This window comes from Piliocolobus tephrosceles, chromosome 12 (assembly GCF_002776525.5).
Source record: "Piliocolobus tephrosceles isolate RC106 chromosome 12, ASM277652v3, whole genome shotgun sequence".
Taxonomy (NCBI): Eukaryota; Metazoa; Chordata; class Mammalia; order Primates; family Cercopithecidae; genus Piliocolobus; species Piliocolobus tephrosceles.
The window spans coordinates 67,803,894-67,811,624 of record NC_045445.1 but is presented as its reverse complement, the minus strand read 5'-3'; positions in this window follow the sequence as shown (position 1 = coordinate 67,811,624).

Here is a 7,731-nt window from a genome sequence, read left to right as displayed (position 1 = left end):
AAAAGGATGTTACTGAGCAATAAATGATCACCTGAAGGTACAAAACTCACTGGCAATAGTATGCATATAAACATGGAATATTATAACATTGTAGCTGTGGTGTGTAAACTGCTCTCATCCTAAGTAGGAAGACTAAATGGCTCAGCAATAAAAAAGAATAACTGCAACAAATTTTCAAGGCATAGTACAATAATTTATAAATAGAAACAATAAAAAGTTAAAAGTAGGGGGACAAAGTTAAGGCATACAATTTTTATTAATTTTCTTTTTGCTTGTATGTTTGTTTATGCAAAGAGTGTTAAGTTGTTGTCAGCTAAAAACGATGGTTTATATGATAGGATTTGAAACCCTCGTGGTAACCATAAACCAAAAAACATACAGTAAATACACAAATAATGTAAAACAAGAAACTGAATCATATCTCCAGATAAAATCAACTTTACTAAAGGAAGACAGAAAAAAAAAAAGAAAGAAAAGAAAACAAATAACAAAATGGCAGGAGTAAGACCTAGTCAGTACAATAATATATAAATGCAAACAACAAAACATTAAAAAGTTCCTGGGTGTGGTGGCTCATGCCTTTAATCTCTGCACTTAGAGAGGCTGAAGGAGGCAAATTGCTTAACCCTAGGAGTTCGAGACCATCTTGGGTAACATGACGAAAATCTGTCTCTACAAAAAATACAACAGTTATCCAGGTGTGATGGTGTGTGTCTGTGATCCCAGCTATTTGAGAGGCTGAGGTGTAAGGATCAATTTAGCCTAGGAGGTGAAGGTTGCAGTGAGCCAATATTCTGCCACTACACTTTAGTCTGGGAGACAGAGCAAAACACTGCCTCACAAAAAAACAAAACAAAACAAAACAAAAAATAAAACGATAAAAAGCAGGTGGACAAAGGAGGTAAGCCATAGAGTTTTTATTTGTTTGCTTTTCACTTGTTTGTTTTCTTATGCTAACAGTGTTGTTATAAGGTTAAAATATGGGTTATTGCTAGTATTTCCAAGCCTCATGATAACTTCAAACCATAAAATATACAATGGATACACAGAAAATATAAAGCAAAAAACTAAATTACATCACCAGAGAAAATAGCCTTCAATAAAGGAAAACAAGAAAGAAAGAAAAGGGGAAGAGAAGACCATGAGACAACCAGAAAAGAAATAAAATAGCAGGAATTCTTTACTTATCAATAAGAAAAGTGAAGGTAAACAAACTAAACTCTGATTAAAAAATATATATATAGACTGGCTGAATGAGTGAAAAAAAGACCCATTGATCTGTTGCCTACAAGAAAATACTTCACCTATAAAGAAGCACATAGCCTGAAAAGAATGAGATAGAAAAAGATACTCCATACCAATGGAGCCAAAAAAGAGCAGAAGTAGTTATACTTATAGCGGATAAAATAGATTTCAAGACAAAAACTATAGGAAGAGACAAAGAAGGTCACTATATAATGATAAAGTGGTCAATTCAGCAAGAGGATACAACAATTTTAAATATATATGAAATATACATGTGCCCAACACTGGAGCACCCTGATATATAAGGAAAATATTATTAGAGCTAAATAGAGAGATAGGTCACAATTACATAATAGCTGGAGACTTCAACACACCATTTTCATCATTGGATGGATCCTCCAGACAGAAAATCACCAAAAAAAAAAAAAAAAAAAAATCAGACTTAATCTGCACTAGAGACCAAATGGATCTAGATAATTAGAGAACATTTCATCCAAGAGTTCAGAGTACGTATTCTTTTCTTCAGCACATAGATCATTCTCAAAGATAGATCATATGCTAGGACACAAAACAAGTCTTAAAACGTTCAAAAAAATTGAAATAATATCAATCACCTTCTCTGACCACAATGGAATAAAATTAGCAAGTAATAACAAGAGGAATTTTGGAAACTATACAAATATATGGAAACTAAACAACATACTCCTGAATGACCAGTGGGTCAATGAAGAAATTAAGAAGGAAATTGAAAAATTCCTTGAAACAAATGACATATCAACAGAATGAAGAATAAAAACTATGTGATCATTTCAATTGATGCTGAAATAGCATTTGCTAAAATTCAGCATTCCTTCACGATAAAAACCCTCAAAAACCTGGGGGATGGAAGGAATGTGCCTCAGCATAATTAAAACCATATACAACAGAGCCATAGCTAGTATCATACTGAATGTGGAGAAACTGAAAACCTTTCCTCTAAGATCTGGAATATGACAAGGATGCCCACTGTATTAGTCCATTTTCACATTGCCATAGAAAACTACTCAAGACTGGGTAATTTATAAAGGAAATAGGTTTAATTGACTCGCGGATCTACATGACTGGCCTCAGGAAACTTACGATCATAGCATAAGGCAACTCTTCACAGGGTGGCAGGAGAGGGAACGAGAGTCAAGTGAAGGAGGAAGCCCCTTATAAAACCATTAGATCCTATGAGAACTCAGTCACTATCACGAGAACAGCAGGGGGAAAACTGCCCCCATGATTCCATTATCTCCACCTGGTCCCACCCTTAACACATAGGGATTATTACAATTCAAGGTGAAATTTGGGTGAGGACATAGGCAAACCACATTATTTTGCCCTGGCCCTGCCCAAATCTCAGGGCCTTCTCACATTTCAAAACACAATTATGCCTTCCCAACAGTCCCCCAAAGTCTTAACTCATTCCAGCATTAACTCCAAAGTTCAAGAACAACATCTCATCTGAGATAAGGAAAGTCCCTTCTGCCTAAGAGCCTGTAAAATCAAAAGCAGGTCAGTTACTTTCTAGTTACAATGGGGGTACAGGCATTGAGTAAATACACCCAATTCAAATGGGAGAAATTGGCCAAAACGAAAGGGTTACAGGCCCCATGTAAGTCTGAAATCCAATAGGGTAGTCATTAAACCTTAAATTTCAAAGTAATCTTCTTGGACTCCATGTCTCACATTCAGGTCACACAAATGCAAAAGGTGGGATCCCAGAGTCTTGCGCAGCTCTGACTCTATGGCTTTGCAGGGTACGGCTCCACTCCTGGCTGCTTTCATGGGCTGGCCTTGAGTATCTGTGGTTTTTCCAGGCACACTATGAAAGCCGTTGGTAGATCTACTATTTTGGGGTCTGGAGGGTGGTGGCCTTCTTCTCAAAGCTGCACAAGACAGTGCCCCAGTGGGGACTCTAAGTAGGGGCTCCGACCCCACATTTCCCTTCTGCACTGCCCTAGCAGAGGTTCTCCATGAGGACTCTGCCTTGCAGCAAACTTCTGCCTGGACATCCAGGCCTTTCCATACATCCTCTGAAATCTAGCCGGAGGTTCCCAAACCTCAACTCTTGACTTCTGTGCACCTGCAGGCCCAACACCATGTGGAGGCTGCCAAGGTTTGGGGCCTGAACCCTGTGAAGCAATGGCCTGAGTGGCATGTTGGCTTCTTTTAGCCATGGCTGGTGCTGCTGGGATGCAGGGCTCAAGTCTTAAGGCTGCAAACAGCAGTGGCGACCTGAATCTTGCCCACAAAGCCATTTTTCCTTCCTAGGCTGATAGGCTTGTGATCGGGAAAGTCTCTGACATGCCCTGGGGGCATTTCTCCATTGTCTTGATGATTAGCATTTAGTACCTCATTACTTATGCAAATTTCTGCAGCCAGCTTGAATTTCTCCCCAGAAAATAGGTTTTTCTTTTCTATTCCATTGCCAGGCTGAAAATTTTGAAACTTCTATGCTATGCTTCTCTTGAACATTTTGCTGCTTAGAAATTTCTTCTGCTGGATACCCTAAATCATCTCTCTCAAGTTCAAAGTTCTGCAAATCTCTAGGGCAGGGGCAAAAAGCCACCAGACTATTTGCTAAAGCATAGCAATAGTGACCTTTACTCTGGTTTCCAACAAGTTTCTCATCTCCACGTGAGACCACCTCAACCTGGACTTCATTGTTGATATCACTATTGGCATTTTGGTCAAAGTCATTCAACTAGTCTCCAGGAAGTTCCAAACCTTCCTACATCTTTTCTGGCTTCTGAGCCCTCCAAGTCTCTAGGAAACTCCAAACTACCCCACATTTTCCTTTCTTCTTCTGAGTCCTCCAAACTGTTTCAACCTCTGCCTGTTACCCAGTTCCAAAGTCACATCCGTGTTTTTGGGTATCTGTATAGCAGCATGCCACTCTCTGTGGTACCAATTTACTGTATTAGTTTGTTCTCATGCAGCTGTGAAGAAATGCCTGAGACTGAGTAATTTATAAAGAAAAGATATTTAATTGACACACTGTTCTGAATGGCTGGGATGGCCTCAGGAAACTTAAGATCATGGCAGAAGACACCTCTTCACAGGGTGTCAGGAAAGAGAATGAGAGCCAAATGAAAGAGGAAGCCCCTTATAAAACCATCAGATCTCATTGGAACTCACTCACTATCGAGTACAGTATGAGGAAACCACCCCCATGATTCAATTATCTCCACCTGGTCCCACCCCTTGACACATGGGGATTATTACAATTCAAGATGAGATTTGACTGGGGAGACAGAGCCAAACCACATCACCCACTGTCACCACTGTTATTGAACACGGTACTGGAAGTCCTAGCTACAGCAATTAGACAAGGGAAAGATATAAATGGCATCCAAATTAGAAAGGAAGAAGTCAAATTATTCTTGCTTACAGGTGACATAATCTTGCATTTGGCAAAACCTAAAGACTCCACAAGAAAGCTGTTAGAACTAATAAACAAATTCAGTAATGTTGTAGGATACAAAACCAAAATACAAAAATCAGTAACATTTTCACATGACAACAGTGAATAGTATGAAAAAAATCTAATTTACAATAACCACACATAAAGTTGGATACCTAGAAATTAACTTAACCAAAGAAATGAAAGATTTCTATAATGAAAACTATAAAGCACTGATAAAAAAAAATGTTGAAGAGAAAAAGAAAAAAAAATTGCAGAGAACATCAAAAAATGGAAAAATATTCTTCCATGTGCATGGATTGGAAGAATCAATATTGTTAAAATGTTCATAATATCAAAAGCAATCTACATGTTCAATGCAATCCTTATCAATATATCAGTGGCATTCTTCACAGAAATAGAAAAAACAATTTTTAATTTATATGGAACCACAAGATATCCACAATGGCCAAAGCTATCCAAAGTAAAAAGAAAAAAACCTGGAGGAATCACATTACCTGATTGCAAATTATACTACAGAGCTATAGGAACTGAAACAGCATGGTACTGGCATAAAACAGGCACATAGGCCAATGGAATAGAATAGAGAAGACAGAAAAAAATACACACAACTACAGTGAACTCATTTTTGACAAAATTGCTAAGAAGATCTATTGGGGGAAAAGACAGCTCCTTCAATAAATGATACTTGAAAAATGGGATATTCATATTCAAAAAAATTAAAACTGGACCCCTCTCTCTCACCTCATACAAAAATCAGATTAAAGTGAATTAAAGACTTACATTTAACACCTCAAACTATAAAAGTACTACAAGAAAACATTGGGGAAAATCTCCAATTCATTGATCTGGTCAAAAATATATTAAACAATACCCCACAAGCACAGGCAACCAAAGCAGAAATGGACAAATGGAATCATGTCAGGTTAAAAAGCTTCTGCACTGTAAAGGATACAATCAACAAAGTGAAGAGACAACTCATAGAATGGGAAAAAATATTTGTAAACTGCTCATCTGACAAGGAATTAATAACCAGGATATATTGAGAGTTCAAAAAACTCTGTAGGAAAAAGAAATCTAGTAAGCTGAACAAAAAATGGGCAAAAGATTTGAATAGACATTTCTCGAAAGAAGACATAAAAATGGCAAGCAGGCATATGAAAAGGTGCTCAAAATCAGTGATCATCAGAGAAATGCACATCAAAACTGCAATGAGACCTCATTGCACCCCAGTTAAAATGGCTTATATTCAAAAGGTGGGCAATGCTACATGCTGGTGAGAATGTGGGGAAAAGGGAGCCCTTGGACATGGTTTGTGGGAATGTAAATTACTACAACCACTATGGAAAACAGATTCCTCAAAACACTATAAGTTGAGCTACCACATGATCCAGCTATTTCACTCCTGGGCATATACCCAGAAGTAAGGAAAGCAGTATATTGAAGAGATATCTGCACTCCTGTGTTTGTTGCAGCACTATTTACAATAGCTAAACTTGGGAAGTAACCTACATGTCTATCAAGAGATGAATGGACAAAGAAAATGTGGTACATATATACAATGGGATACTCTTGAGCCATGAAAGAGAATAAGTGAATAAATAATAAATGAGTAAGTGGACAAGAGAATAAGTGAAATAATCCAGGAACAGAAAGATAAACATCACACCTTGTCACTTAAGTATGGGATCTAAAAATCGAAACAATTGAATTCATGGATATAGAGAGTTGAAGGGTGGTTACTGGAGGCTGGGAAAGGTAGTGGGGGCTGAGGGAGGTGAGAATGGTTAATAGAAAATAGAAACAGAAACTTAATAGAAAATAAAAAATAGAAAGAATGAATAAGACCTACCTTGTGATAGCTCAACAGGGTGACTATAGTCAATAATTATTTACTTGTACATTTTAAAATATCATAAGTTATGTAATAGAATTGTTCAAAACACAAAGGATAAATGCTTGAGGGGATGGATACCCCATTATCCATGATGTGCTTGTTTCACATTGCATTTTTGTATGAAAACATCGTATGTACCCCAAAAATATATACACCTATCTATCCTGATAAATCATAAATAAATAAATAAATAAATAAATAAATAAATAAATAAATAAACTAGGAAAAGAACAAATTCTACCTAATTAAAGGTGATGGAAAATAATAAGGATAAAGGCAGAAATTAATTAAAGAGAAAGAAAACATTTAATAGACTAAGTCTACAAGCTTAAATTTAGTTCTTCAGAAAGACTAATAAAATTGATTAACTCTTGCCAAAACTGATCAAGATAAAAAAAGATAAGACACAAATTGCCAACATCTTGGGTGAAAAAAGGGATACCACTGAGATTCTACAGATATTAAAAAGATAAGAGATTGATTTAATCTTATGACAATTAATTCAATTTTAGATGAAATAGAAAACTTCTTTTTAAAAAAAAATCTATAATTTTTTATTTATTTTTTATTTTTTATTATTATACTTTCAGTTCTAGGGTACATGTGCATAACGTGCAGGTTTGTTACATATGTATACTTGTGCCATGTTGGAGTGCTGCACCCATCAACTCGTCAGCACCCATCAATTCGTCATTTATATCAGGTATAATTCCCAATGCAATCCCTCCCCCCACCCCACTCCCCATGATAGGCCCCAGTGTGTGATGTTTCCCTTCCCGAGTCCAAGTGATCTCATTGTTCAGTTCCCACCTATGAGTGAGAACATGCAGTGTTTGGTTTTCTGTTCTTGTGCTAAGAATGATGGTTTACAGCTGCATCCATGTCCCTACAAAGGATGCAAACTCATCCTTTTTTATGGCTGCATAGTATTCCATGGTGTATATGTGCCACATTTTCTTAATCCAGTCTGTCACTGATGGACATTTGGGTTGATTCCAAGTCTTTGCTATTGTGAATAGTGCCGCAATAAACATACGTGTGCATGTGTCTTTATAGCAGCATGATTTATAATCCTTTGGGTATATACTCAGTAGTGGGATGGCTGGGTCTTATGGTACATCTAGTTCTAGATCCTTGAGGA